This window comes from Cupressus sempervirens, chromosome 11 (genome assembly GCF_028749045.1).
Source record: "Cupressus sempervirens isolate cs-2001-9-10 chromosome 11, ASM2874904v1, whole genome shotgun sequence".
NCBI classification, from domain to species: Eukaryota; Viridiplantae; Streptophyta; class Pinopsida; order Cupressales; family Cupressaceae; genus Cupressus; species Cupressus sempervirens.
The window spans coordinates 86,306,806-86,322,737 of NC_143128.1; the positions used below are offsets into that span (position 1 = coordinate 86,306,806).

The following is a 15,932-nucleotide window of genomic DNA, read 5'->3' on the forward strand; positions in this document are numbered from 1 at the left end:
TTTTCCCAACCACTATGAAACTAGAATAAAATTAACTGATGATATTAATGAGAACCTCAGCAACCTAAATTGCTTGAACATAGCGAGAAGGAAAGAAACTAAATAGATCCATCCAGACCAAGGAAACCCAATTATCTCTAGTATACGAGGGTTGGTAAGGAGTAAAATAGGAGATAAGATCCAAGGTTTTTATAAAGATATAGGTATCTATTCTAATAGTTATGTGGAAGGGATGGCTATGTGACACGGTATCAGATCTTTTTGGGAACTAACAGTTGAAAAAATCATTTTGGAAGAGGAATCCAAAATCATCATAGATATCCCTTTGAATTAAGATAATAGGTCCTAGAGAAATAGACATGGCGAAGAAGAAGAAGAAGCAAATGGATTAAGCATAGGCCAAAGGGAAAGAGAATATAGTTTTCGAAATCCACCAAGAGCCAAAACAACTTGTCATCTTGTGCAGCTTTATGCCATATCCTATTAACACATGAGGTTGTTGCCAGTGTTCTTGCATCCATGAATCGGTGTAATTGGGAGCCTCCGAGATGACTTTAGGGAGATCAAAATTAAAGCATTTGATATTGGGGAAGGACCGGGAAATAACAGATCTTGCACTTTGAGTGCATTTTACATCATTTAGGGGCTTTAATAGCCTATTACATCATGTAAACACTACCATCCACCCATAACTCTTCCTAGGACACCCTAGGACTTCAAATGACCCCTTACATCATATAGACTCCCTATTTGTGCCAATTTGAGCTTCACTTACATCTTATTGAGCTTCACTTTGTTTCGAGAATAGTTTAATATTCTCTACTAAATAGGGCCAACCACGTGAAGGTGGAAGCTCATTTGGCCCCACCCCCCTCCCCCTAACATCACTCTACATTCCCCGTTAACATCTAACATTCATTCATTCTTTCAACCATTAATAAAATGTAACATTCAATCAATATCACATGATAACATTCAATCAATATCACATGATAACATTCATTAACACATTAGATTCGTTAACATGCAACATTCATCAATATTCTGCATTAACACATAATTCATGAACATTCATTAGCACATAATTAAATTCATTGAGACATAAAATACAGTCATTATCAATTAAGGTATGTAGTGACAATCATTTCTTTTTTTTCTTTCTATTTCTTTTTTCTATGTAAGCTCTAAGAGGAGCATCAGTGTCATCATCAATTCCCCCCTCATCAGTTGTTCTGTTCTCTGTTCTTGATGATCTCAAATTCCTATGCTGTTGCAAAGGGGAGTCCTTTGCAATAACAAATAAAAGAGTTAAATTAAAAATAATTTATTATAATTGTTACAAGTATTTAATTATTTTAAATAACATAACTGTGTCTCTTTACCTGATCTGACCACATCATTTTGTCTGGACTCAATGTCAACATGGTCATGAACATCGACCCCTCGATCCTCTACAACTGCTATACAAAATGTTACGTTAATCCAAACACCAATTGCAATTACATATAAAAAATTTAATAGCAAATGTATACCTCCACCACTGGGATGCACATCATGCAAACCTTCGACATCCACAGATTGTGTAGAAGGATTGTCAGGCTGCATTCCAACATCCTACGCATTGTTATCATTGCTTGCTTAAAACAGATATACTCACTTTATATTGGAACTTAACATCAAATAGACTAATTGGTAAAGTATTCAATTTGAAATAAATTTCATTTAGCTTATTTACCTGTGGCTGAGATGCATCAGTATTAGAACCTTCCACACTAATTTCAGCTCGTAGCCGTTCAGCCACGGCTCTATAGCCTTGTTGGAAGCCAATTCTCTTATCGTCTTCTGTGAGGCATCTCTTGAACTCTGAGCCCTACATTTTTGCGTGGTATGGTGAATTTTACTTGCATTGTTTCATCAACCAATGGAGGGTAGTTAAAATATCAACAACAAATCATCTATATCCATCACAATATAATAGGACAAAAATTGAGCAGTTTTGATGGAGCAATCTACAATATAAATGTTGTGTGTTTGTATGCTTTGCTTGTACTAACATATTTTCTCCAAATTCTTAAGTTGGGTAAGAGTTAGTTCAGCTCTTTGGAAATAAAAATGGCTGCAAGTGCTACTGCATTCCCTCATTCTTTCAATCATTGCCTTTATTCTCAACTATTGGAGGAAAATTCAGTCAAGGGTGAGATTTTAAATAATGTCATATTAGTGAATCACAAGTTTTCTTCACTAATCTATATTGCAGAGTCTTGACTTCAATTGTTGAATTGTTTATATTGAATATGAAAATCCACTACTGTTATTATATTCTATTGACCTATTTATAATTGATGAGCTAAATAAGGGAGTCCTAGCATTTCCCTTCACATTATATAAAAAATTTGATACAATTTTTCATTTACTAATACTTACAACTCTTGCTTGAAGTTTCGAAAAACCACCAGAGCCGAGCTTGTGTGTCCCGTGCTTTTCTAGTCTTGCCTTTGTTGCCTTTGATGTGTCAGGCAATCTATGAAAAGTTTGAAATATGTTAGATAGTATAAATATGGAGGTTAATTAGTACATAATTAGATTCTCAATAGTATCACATACCTTGTTGTACTCTCCACTGGTGTAATATTATTTTTCTTGTCAGCTTTATACTTTCCATCCAAAATCAGAACCTGCCACTCAGCCTCAGGAACATAGGGCGGACGCTCGTACCTGGGGTTATCCCGTAAAATTTTTCTATACTGGTCCCTAATATACTTCAAACATAAACCAACTTTTTCAAGGAGCTTGTTTCTCTCGAATGCACGAGGTCCAAAGAGTTGGGTCATGCTCTCTATAAGATCATCCTTCAACGGTTTGCGTTGTTGATTCCACCTTTTAAGTAAAAAAAAAACATGTTAGACTCATAAATGAAGTGAAGCTACCTTTAATATAGTTCAAGAAATGGATGAAAAGGAAAACTATTATAGCAATGATATGAAATCAAAATAGTGGTTTGGGGTTTTAGTTAGGATATGATGTTCCACCAGGTACGCATGGTGGGCCCAAATATTCGCAAACACTCATCACCAAGTTTTCTCCAAAAAAGATCATTCCCTACAAAACAATCATGGGATCATTAGTCGATGAAGAGTGATCAAAAACTAAATTACTATTATATCACTATAGAATAATAATAACTTTAAAGTACCTAGAACTTTGGCTACTTTTAATGGAATGCCTTCATCGTCGTTGACGATCAATGTGACATCCTTCACAATTCCCGTACTAGGAACATAGGAACATCTAGGAAATGATGTTGCAGGTCCTATTGCAAAAAGTTTCATAAGTTTCATAAGTCTTTGTCACGATCGAAGTATAAAAGAACAAATGATAATTGATGTTATAAAGTTGTAAAAAAGAAACTGTTTGTTGCTGTCATAAGAGAGAAAAAGAGGGATTTGGGTACCAGCAGATGGTGCAACAGTCGATGCACATAAGCTGCGTGTTGCTGACTCAGCAGTCAGAAAGAGATTTGTGGTTTCCTGGATGGAGGCGACATCATCGTAGGATTCAATTGATGTGAAGCTGAAGAATAAAATTGTTAGAGCATGCATAAATATAGAACGCGTGGACTAGCATGGACAAGATTGTTAGAGCATTAAAAAAAAGGATTGTTCGAGCATGTATTGTCAATGATTATGATCATTCCTATATATATTCAGTGGAAAACAGAAGTGGCGAATGGAACATGCGATCTACCTGAACCACCTGCAGCACCCTCATCATGGGAACAGGGCTCGAAATCAAGCAAAAAACTCTGTAAAGACAACGCATCCATATTTTAATTAATGCCATAAAAGAGCATAACATAAAAACCATTATTGACCTCTTGTTATAATTAAAAATTTCATTAATACTTACTTTTAAGGACTCAAAGGTGTGCAACAATTCAGATGCCCTATCTTTTATTTGTTGAGTCATAGGCTTTATGGTTGCCAAACATAGAATTTCTTTGCTAATTTTCTTTAAATTAATTTTAATCGAACCGATCGGGTCATCGGTCTCTGCTAAATCGATATAGAAAGGGTCCTCCTCAGGGGGGGCCTACTGAGGGACTGTAGGTTCCTTTCCCTCCCTCTGACCACTAGCCCTCTGTGACAACAATAGTATTAGTATTATCAAAATTACTCCAAAACAATAAAGAAAACAACATTAAAAAAATAACATTTTGCTTCTATCTAGTTTGCACAATTACAAATGAGTTTTACCTGCTCTTGTGTAGATGAGCCGGGAGCATCGTCAGCATCCCCTCCGGGCGGTTGCTCCATATTGTGCCCCTGTGTCAAAGATGAAGTATAAAAATGTTAGCCAAAAATTTATTGACTAAATGGTATGTTGGAGTCATTGATTAGAAGTTGGTTTAATAGTATGTACCACCCCCATGATAGTAGCCTCGTTTGTATCTATGCGGTTCAAATTGTAATCAATAAGAAGCTCTTCCCCTGCACGTATTGATTTTATCGCACAGATGAATACACGATTTCTCTCATGCGCCTCAAATATGCAATTGGGTTGCTTTATAGTTGAACCAGGTCGTGTACTATTTATAAAACCCGCAATATTCCCTGTTGCTTTTGGCCTTCCATCAATGTATATAGCCACACTTTTACTTTGATTATTGTCTTGTTGTTGTATATAATTTGCCGAGAGGGCATACCTACGCATACTTTTTTTATATTTAACAATATGCATCCAACTTTTGTAATCGTAACATGGTCCAACATACTCCATCAATTCAGAAACTTTGTTGTAAGACACCTTTATGTTGTCCATAGAAAATAGGCCCAAACCATGTAGTGATGATGGTGCTATGCGATATATCCTCTCGTTAACAAAAAAATTAGTGTTTATTGGAGGAAGTTCCTTGGGTACCCAATGTTTCTGTAGATGTTGGTACCTCAAGGGCACCTCGATGTCGCCTTCCGTCTCATCATCATAAGAACATGACCCCCCTTGAGCAAGGAAAAATTTAATGCGTTTATTGAATTTCCTTCTAGTCCTTTGACCTCTAGTTAATCTCCCTGTTCTAGATAAACTGCATGTCTCACTTTCCTCTTCTATTCCTATATTTCCCTCACTCGAGGAAGACACTTATGACAAATACCTATTCGCTGGTACCTGCAAATGGGAGAGATCTTAGAAGACATCAATCTTACTATTGATAAGTGTATTAAATAGACTGTCTATAAGGAGTATTGACTTATACCTGTCGATCCATGAGACTGTGCGGGATGCTCTTGAAAGGGGTTCAATTTCCTGCAAGTGTAATTAAATTATCGTGAGCATAATCACATCATAATCATAATCACATCCATCATTAGCATCACATAAAAATTAAAAACATTAAAAGGTACACAATAAAACACTTAAATCAGGCTCACATTATAAGCCTACTAGGGAAGTAGGCCTAGTGAAGGGTTAAAATTGGGTTTTTGTATCAGCTGATGAGTGGAGGGCTTAGTCACCTTGGGGACATGCTATTTGAAGTTGTTTGATGTGTGTGGAGGTGGAGGAAACACCTAGACTAAAGCCACTTGCATAAGATTTTGAAATTCAGTTAGATATTTTATATTAATTAAGATAACTGTAATTTCTTCCAAAACCCATTATAATAATTATAAAATGGATTAGCAGTATTCTATTTGTAGTTGAAACTTGTAGCTTTTAAATAGATAATGAATAAACTATGTAACCATATATATAAGACAAATATATTTCTAGCAAGAAATGAATATTAAATAGATTAAGGATTGATGGCATACCTCTAAATTCCATCATCATCATCCTCGTCGTCGTCATCATCATCATCATCATCATCCTCGTCATCATCATCGTCGTCGTCGTCATCATCCTCCTCACCATCATCGTCGTCGTCGTCATCATCATCAAAATCATCATCAACATCAACATCATCTTCATCATCATCATCAGTAGCAGCATCATCGTCATCATCATCTTCTTCTTCTTCATGAAAATTTGTGTCAGGAACATCATCCAATAACTGTCAATCGTGATCACCATCTACATCATCTTCTACTTCTTCGGTATCTTCTTCTTCCATCGCATTATACTTTATTGGCCTTCATCTCGGTTCATGTCTAACAACAAATGACCACCCCAGTTTATGTGGAACCTCTGAGTAAAATACCTGCTCACATTGGCTTGGAAGAACATAAGGCTCATCCCCAACTGGCTCAAACGACCTTGTATTAACCATTGTAAATCCATTATCATGTTCAATAACAGTTCTATTAGGATCATTTGGATTAAGTCGTAGCCTGTACCATTTCACAACGAAGAGTACTAATTTGAAGGAACTAAAGTCACACTCAATTATCTCATCCAAAATGCCATAGTATCGATTTTCAGACTCTTGAGGATGTAAGTCATTTCTAGATGAAATATTAGTCACTTGAAAGACTGCAGTTATTCCTAAATTACAAGTTTTCTTCATGTCATCCAACACTTTGACGCGAAATTTTTGACCATTATAGAACATAGCCTTGTGGTGTTTAACTTGCAATAATATGTGAAACATATCAAAATTATTGTATCGTGAGTTGATAAACATACGGGTGATTAATAAATTTGTACGTACCTGGAAATCTCTTGAACCACGTGCTAAATCTATTTCCCTTTGCACAACATTGGAATCTCCATTATGATGAGCTTCTTTAACCAATGAAGATACACCTTCCCATGTTAATGTGCAACTAGAATGTTGACATCGTTCAATCCATACCATCATCCAATCAAGATTGTTTGCAATATTCAAATGTAGTGCATCCCACTCTCGAGCACCTATACAAAAAAAAAATAGACAACTTACAACCGATTTATTTTGAAGATTAAGAAATAATTTATTACAATAACATCTTATAATTTATTACCTCTCACTTTCCTTAATGTACCTTTCCCCATCAAGTACTCCCCTTCTAATTTTTTAAAAGGCTCGAGATCCCAAATGCGATCTACATGGATATTTGATGCAAACTTAGGAAGATATTCAGTAATGTACACCATAGTCTGGTATACCATATATCCCTCTACCATAGAACCCTTAGGATGTGCTCTTTGTCGAACCAAAGCCTTCAAAGATTTCAAATGCCTCTCAACCATCCACATTGACCTAGTGTGTACAGGTCCACACAATTCAATCTCCTCAACTAGGTGTATGAGGTAGTGTTCCTGTGCATTGAAAAAAGTTGGAGGTAGACACTTTTGCATTTCACACAGTAAATGAGGAATTCTTCTCTTCCAATAGTTTATATCTTCTTTATGGATTTCTTTAGATGACAACCACCTACATTAAGAGATTCAAGTCACAAAAAATATATAGATATGAGACTTTACAAAATAATATACAATAGATTACATAGCAAGAAAAACAAATCACCAATATAATAAATATATACAACAAATTGAACAGATATTACTGCTTACCTCATATATTTTCCAAGATCGTATATCACTTGTTTGATGTTATTGTTGAAGTGCTCTGGGAGAGATAGAGGAAGCACGTACTGCAGTAATTATAAACCAATCATTTCATTGTTTTCTAACATAACATAACGAACAATTCACGTAGTTTATGAATATATTGTAAATACAGAAGAACATAACTTACCTTGACGAAAGTATGCCAATCATGCATTTTGAGCCCTGGTCCAAATTCACTTTTTTTTGATATGAGATTGTTTATGTTCGCAGCAAATCTTGTGGGAAATCAAATTTTTCGTATGACTTCTTTTATGGCATCACTTTGCTGCTCTGTTAATAACCATGGAAGGGCACTTATATTAATCTAATCTCTGTTGCTATTTGAGTGAATGCAATTTTTCAATGCAATATGATTGGATTCATGTATGTCATTACAAATTTTGACAATTTTTTCTTTGTCACGCCTTCCATCCAATATTTTCCACAATGTCTCTGTTATATTCTTTCCAATATGCATAGTATCAAACAAATGCACAATTTGTAAGTGCTCGTAGTAGGCCAACCTACTAAATTGTCTGGGATAGCTTTTTAGTCCCTTTGGAAGGTTGTCAGTATTGCCTTGATGACCTTCACGATCATCAATTACACAATTAGTCAACAAGAATCACAATAGAAATATATAAATTACAAACATAAACCATTAGGTGGAACGACATTACCTCGACGATTAATTCTATTATATTCCAGCTTCCATAGGCGAGGTGTCATTCTTCGTGACTTTGATGTAGTCTCTTCTTTCCCATTGAAAAGATGTTTTTCCGTACTTTGATACTTATGATTCTTGTGGAGGAAGTGTCTACACTCATCAAACACTTGCTTTCCTAAACTTTTTGAATGACGAGATTTCATCTTTGGACCACAAACTGGACATGCAAATTTTCCCTTTGTTTGAAGACCTACAAGATAATGAAGTAATTGGATTATTAAATATGTTGATTTTTATAATTAGAATTATTGTGCGCAACTTGAATTCACTATAACATACCACAAAAATGTGTTAGCCCTGGGACATCATGTATTGTCCATGCAAGTATTGCATGGAATTGAAATTGTCTTTGTCGTATTGGTCTAGACACGTCATACATAGTGGCACCATTCCATAACTCCACCAACTCGTCGATAAGAGGCTCAATATATACATTCATATCTTTTACTTGATATTTACCTACTTGAATGAACAGTAACATTACATAGTTATTGTGACCATTTTATTGCAAGATTTGTAAGTACGTGTAAATTAATAACTATCAAATGATAAGATACCTGGAACAATCATTGCCAACATAATGTGCTCCCTCTTTATTGACATCCACAGAGGAATGTTATTGTTGATAACAAAAATAGGCCACACCGAGTAAACAGATCTCATCTCTCCAAATGGATTGAAACCGTCCACTGCCAATGAAAGCCTAAGATTACGAGGTTCTTCTTTGAAGTGTTGCCACTTTTCCTCTATGTGCATAAATGCCGAACCATCCACAGGGATTCGAATAATGTCATCTCGACTTCTATTGCGTGCATGATAATCCAGAAATTGAGCCAAGCTACTACACCTGAATAATTGTCGCATCCGTGGAATAATGGGGATGTAACAAAGAACCTTTTGAGGCACCTTTTTTGTTAGTCAATCTGTTCGATATCTACTCGTATGACATACAGGGCATTGTGTTGCAAATTCATGTTCTTTATAATATATAATATGATCATTGGGACAAGCATGTATTGCTTCATACTCCATTCCAATATCTTTCATAACAGCAGTTAATTCTCGATATGAGCGAGGTAGAATATTTGATGATGGTAACAGAAACTCGCCTATCAATCTACAACAAAAAATATAAGTTGTTAATATAAACAATATTAGTGGTACATTATTCACCCTTTGTTAACTATAAAGACATATATGACATACCTTAACATACGTGACATTGTTATGTTGGATAAACCATTCATAACCTTCAAGTTCAACAACAACAATACAACAGAGAGAAGAGTTGTTTGGGAGTCTTTGTATAGGGGCTCGTATGCCTTCTAAAGTAGAGGTACATCGAGGCTATCATCATCATCATGATCAGATACGCTTGGACTAGATGTGTCATGGATCAATGTATTTATACCATCCTCTTCAATTGTGTTTTTTGGTGCATGATCGTCATCTTCCATGGGATCATTATCTTCACCTTGGATATTTGCACCTCCATGTTCCTCCACTTCGAAAACCATATTCTTCGAATTGTTGTGGTTCATATCATGTACTTCCCTGGGAAGATCAACCTATATAAAATTGATTAACATAAATAAACCATGATCATCAACTCATCATCAAGTGATTTCATATGTATATAAATTGTTAAAATGATATAATGAATGACTTACCAGTGGATGATAGTCATGCCCCCCTTCAATGTGACCATTCTCCCTACAATGTCTCTTAACTGTTTTGATTAGCAGTCTTCTACGGTTTAAGCCCTTACAAATATTGCAAGGACAATAACATTTTTCATCACCTTTTCTTTTCAAGTTAGACCACAATCTACCGATTGTCTCCCTGTTTTGTTCTTCACTTATATTATCTGACATGATCGTTCTTTGCAGGAAGCAAAAATCGGGCTATGAAAACTTCGATCTACAACTTTCACAAACAAAGCAAAAATGTCGAAAGTACACAAATCTTCCTAGACCTAGCTAAATACTTTAATATTTTAAAAATACTTTCTTTGACTTTATTCCTAAGATTATTTGTAAAACTTTGACCAACCCCCTGAAGGTCTTATTTCAAGAGACCTTACAACATTAAGCCACTAAAAGCAATTTCAAAACATATAAGCTAAAAGTCTAGTTAAAATATACGTTAGAATTAAAAAAAAACAATTTTCATACCCGAGCGCGCGGCTATAACTCGTGCAACAACCTTCTTGCTTAGTTGTAGAAGCTCTCCAGCAATCAAATTATACAAACTACAAGGCCTAACAAAAATTTCAAAACATATAAGCTACAAGTCTAGTTAAAATATACATTAGATTAGATTCAACAATAGGAAGCAATGTTATTCAGAATTAGATTCAACAAACCTTAGCAGTGTAAATAGCCATCTCCTCTAAATTGGACTCCAGACACGAGGGGGCATTCACATACTCTTCCCCTAAAGCTATCCTAAAGAAAAAAAGCCACTATTCTTGAGTTTGTGAATTGCACCTTGAGATGAATGAAGCTTAAAAGGAATGAAAATTGTTTTCGTACATTTAAATCAGGATGTAATATTTATTCATAAGTATATACCAGCTTGCAAGCACTTAAAATTGTTGTTATATGTGTTGCAGGAAAAGAAGAAGTTTATACTTATGTGTATAGATGCACTTCCTGTATGCGATCCAAAGCTCGAATGTTATCAAGTGTGTCCAATGATGGGGAGAGACCTCTGTGCAAGCAAAAGATCTGCAATGAAACAAAAGAGCCTCAGCTTGCCACATAGCAGGAAATTTGTGTTTTTGTGCCTTTAGGTGGGGATACCTGAAGGCATCTAAGTATCATGTTATTGTGAAGTCTCTAAAGAGACAAAATTGGTAAGGGTTGGAAAGACGATTTTAAAAGTAATCCTGAAGGCTGCATCTTTTTGCAAATGAGTTAACCATATTATCAAGGATGCACCATTAAAATTTCAAAGTTCCTCACGCATGAAGTAGGAATTCACAATCAGCTTAGTATATCAAGAATCCAAATGTAAGTGAATATGCTCTCACGGGAATACATTTACTTCTATATCTAATGAAATCCTAATCTATGGAAAGTTATCTAAACATATAAAGAGAAAATTTGGCCTCAATGAATGTGAAGGATTTCTATGGGTATAAGGAAACCATTGGTTTAATTCAATGCACATTGAAAGAGAGTTCAGAGGGTTGATTGGAGTCAAAATTCATGCTTTGTATGCCAAGTTGGTGATGAGCATCATGTACCCGAGCCTCACTCTATTGGTTCTCATGAAGATCAAGAACTTGAATAAAATTGTGAATATATGTACTAGAAGATAATTAGAGATTTGAAGGGCCTCAACAGATGAATGGATAAAGAGGTGTTGGTGAAGACATCATTGAGTGGTGACCTGCAACACCAAACACTCAATCTTATCTAAGTTCAACAAGATGCACTAGGAATTGCCCATAATGGACAGATGCATTAAATGCAGTGACCCAATCTCTCTTTGATGCCTAATACACTGAGTTGAGGAATGAAAATATTGAATGATTCAGATATGGAGGCATAGTGAATGTGAGAAGACTGAAAAATGGCATATGCAAGCATGCCACATAACATCAACAATTCATATATGTTTTTGACTCAAGAGCATTGCATAACAATCTGGGTCAGGGATATTTTTGGGATCCATCACCATCATTTTGAGTCATTGGGACTCACCTATGAATGGAGATCTCACGCATTCGAAATATGTAAACAATCTGCTCATTCAAGTTGCCGATGCGCGTCTCTGCTCGACCCTCTCAATGCACCTTGAGATTACCTTACACCTTGCTGAAGTGATCTCCTGTGCGCGCCTTTTAGAAGAACCGGCCTGTGTCATGCAATTTCATTCAAATGAGGGTTTTGGCTTTTTTTTTCTCTTATATCCTGCTGGCGTCGCAATTGCAACGCCATCGGGCTAAAATTGAAAAAAAAAATCCAAAACCACATTATCTTTTCTTGCCATCGCAAATTAACATCGCAAAGTGACCCCTAATGTATTAGTGTTTGTGGGTTTTCGGGTGTGTTTTTGTAAGAGTTTGGTGTTTTCGGTTGAGTATTTCATATTAGTTTGGGTTGCTGCTATATTTTAGACATTTAGATGTTAAAATAGAGCTGAATATATGTATTGGGTCATGGTTATACTTTTGTGATAGATTATTAGTGTTTTTGTGGTGTTTTCGAACTATTTTGTGTTATTTTCAAGAGCCCGATGAGCATTATTTTTGTCTTCCGTTTGGGAGCTGTTGTGTAAAATCTATATAGATTTGGAAATGTCATTTTTTAGGCTTTTATTCTGGTGAAATTTCTATAAAAATTTTCCACTTTCAGATTTATTAATAATATGTGAAGCTGTGAAGTTTTTGGCACTATTTCGGGCATTCCTGATTTGGGTTTTATTGAGAAATTGGTGGATCTTTTAAATATTGGTTGTTTAATTTTAAAAATCTGATTAGAGGCTTTAAATATCATACAAAATCAGAAAGGAGACATTTCAATGGTATCAGAGCTATGATCTTGCCAGCCTGAGGGTTTGTAGAAGTTTGCATGCAACTAAGTGAAAGAGAAAAAAGATATTCACAGCGAGAAAAGAATAAAGAAATTTTGATCAAACCTCCAATTAAAAGTAAAAGTACAAAACCCAAGGAAGGAAAAAGTATGGATGACCCAGATGAGATGGCAAAGAAATTCTTCCAAGACATCTAGAATACTTAGAAGCAAACAGTGGATAGTTTGGCATAAACTAGAGAGGCTTTGCGAATATTGACAGAAAAACTGTAAGGAGTTGCATCTACAAATGAGAAAGGGAGCACTTTAGAGGATCCAAGAAATATAAAACCCACACCCTCTATATCAACAAAAACTATTTTCCTGCCTGCAGATGAGCCACCATTACCAAATCTAACCCTTAATCCTGTGGAAGAGGTTACAGGTAACTTGATTGCATTAAGAGCTACTTACAATGGCTTAGATGATGACTTTCACAGTTCGGTTCCTTTTAGAGAATATGTGGATATGATGAACACTTTGATGCCCAAGAAAGAGTACATGAGGGAGCATGACATAAGTGGAAGAGAGCTCAAAAATAAAATAAGCAAGTTTACAACACCTACTTTTGATGGAACAAATAAAATTTCAGCTAGAGCATGGCTACAAAAATTATAGACCTTCTTCACACTTAACCCCATGAAGGAGAGTGATGTTGTTCAATTTGCAAGTCTACACTTGGAAGAGGTAGCCTATGATTGGTGGTATCATGGAATGACTACTCAAGGCCATGATCAGGTAACTACATTTGATGATTTTAGTCAAAGAGTGATAGATAGATTTGACCTCAAGGATGATGAAGAGTATTTTAAAGAATTGTCAAAGTTGAAGCAAACCAAATTAGTTAATGAGTATATAGAAGAGTTTCAAAAAGTGGCTATTATGGTACCTGATATGAGTGAAAAGAGGATTCTTTATCTTTTTCTTGATGGTTTGGAAGATTCTATTAAGGGTTTGGTTAAGGCTTTCTCACCCTCAACCTTACAGGAAGTTATAAAAAGAAGCTTGTAACTTGAAACTTGCATGCCTATGAAACCAGTCACTAATCAAAAACCCCCAAATCTTTGGCAACATAAGGGGAATTTTTAGAAAAAGACTTTTCCAACACTACCACCAAAAGATGTGATAAATGTGGCAAAAAAGTAGGTAGATGAAGAGACTAGGAGTGAATTATGAAGGAAAAAGCTTTGTTTCACTTGTAGAGAACCATGGGTTCCAGGACATAGATGTTTGGGGAAAGGTCAAGTGCACTATATTAAAGTTGCTTTAGAATCTAATTCAGATGAGCATGAGGAATTTCATGACACTAAGGAGAAGGAAGAAGAAGAGAGAAAAAGAAATCAGCAAGGATCGCACTTTAGCAGCATTATCAGGAGTCCCAAGATACCATCCCTTTCTAATTTGAGGGCTACTAGCAGGGCAAAGGTTTACAGTTCTTCTTGATAGTGGGGAAATTCACAATTTTATTGATGAGGGATTTGTCATGAAAAGAGGGCTTAAAGCAGAAGATTTTGAGGAATTCAATATTACTGTAGCTAATGGATTCACTATGCGTTGCACACGGGTGGTGAAACAACTCAAGATGACCTTAGGAGATTATGAGTTATGTGATGAATTCTATGTTCTTGGTATTAGGGAGACAAATCTTGTATTAGGTGTTCAATGTTGCACTCTATTGGAGACTATTATACGAACAATCAAACTATAGAGTTTAAATTTCATTCCAATGGGAAAGAAGTCTTATTGAGAGGCTTATCGAATGGAGCACCTAAGGTGGTCTCTACAAAGAGGATGAAGAGGACTTTTTGAAGAGGACAAGTAGCATGAGCAACATGAGTCATAATCCATCCAATAAGCTCTCCAAAGAATCAAGGTAATTTCCATTTTGAAATTCAAAATATTCTTGATAAGCATAGTATGGTTTTCAATGACTTGCCTCGAGGATTACCACCAGATAGAGGTTTTGAGCATGTTATAGAGTTAGAACAGGGTGCCAAACCAGTTATAACAACCCCATACTGCCATCCAAGAGGTTATAAGAAAGAAATTAAAAAAACTATTAAGGAACTCCTGGACATGGGATTCATAAGGCCTATCTCTAGTTCATTTGCATCATCTGTGGTACTTGTCAAGAAAAAGGATGGTACAATGAGAATGTGTATAGACTATAGGGCTCTAAACAAGAAGACCATAAAAAATAGGTATGCCATACCACGCAAAGATGAACTCATTGATGAGTTACATGGTGCTGTATACTTCTCAAAATTTGACTTAAGATCAGGGTAGCATCAAATCCGAATGAGGAGTGAAGATGTGGAAAAGACTGCTTTAAGATGTCACTATGGGCACTTTGAATTTCTTGTTATGCCATTTGGCCTCACTAATGCACCCGCAACATTCCAATCTTGTATGAATAAGGTATTTAGCCATCATCTTTGAAAATTTGTTTTGGTTTTTTTTTTGATGATATCTTGATTTACAGTAAAACATGGGAAGAGCATCTAAAGCACATAGACACTATTTTGGGAATCTTGGAGCAGAAATCCTTCTATGCTAAGCTATCTAAATGTGAGTTTGGTTTGACAGATATCCTATATTTGGGACATATTATAAGTTCTAAAGGAGTAGGCAATTTTGGATTGGCCTCCACCCAATAATCTTACATAGTTGAGAGGTTTCTTCGGGTTGTGTAGCTACTATAGGAGATTTTCCAAGGGATTTTATTAGCTTGCTACCCCCTTGACTGATTTGACAAAGAAAGGAGCTTTTTTTTGGACAGAAGAGGCACAAAAAACATTTGATAAGCTTAAGGAGGTAATGAGTTCATGCCCTGTGCTTGCAATTCCAGATTTCTCTTTACCTTTTGTTGTTGAATGTGATGCTTCTAGAGAAGGTATAGGGGCTTTCTTAACTCAAAGGGGACATCCAATAGCATTTGAGAGTAGAAAAATAAATCAATCAGAGAAAGGTTACTCCATCTATGATAAGGAAATGTTGGCAATCATGCATGCACTTCATAAGTTTAGACAATATATGGTATATGGGAGATTCATTGTAAAGACAGACCATAATAGCCTCAGGTTCTTCTTGAACCAAAGGGA

At 35.7% G+C, this 15,932-nt stretch overlaps 1 long non-coding RNA gene across 1 annotated transcript; it reads right to left on the minus strand.

The window, feature by feature from the left end:
• Window positions 1–1,445: 1,445 nt before the first annotated feature.
• On the minus strand, window positions 1,446–2,673 carry LOC149528343 (uncharacterized). The gene is made up of 4 exons (XR_016358330.1): window positions 2,605–2,673; window positions 2,425–2,521; window positions 1,736–1,870; window positions 1,446–1,599 (listed from the first exon to the last, which is right to left on the minus strand). It is a non-coding gene; the product is annotated as an uncharacterized LOC149528343 (long non-coding RNA).
• Between the last annotated feature and the right edge of the window lie 13,259 nt (window positions 2,674–15,932).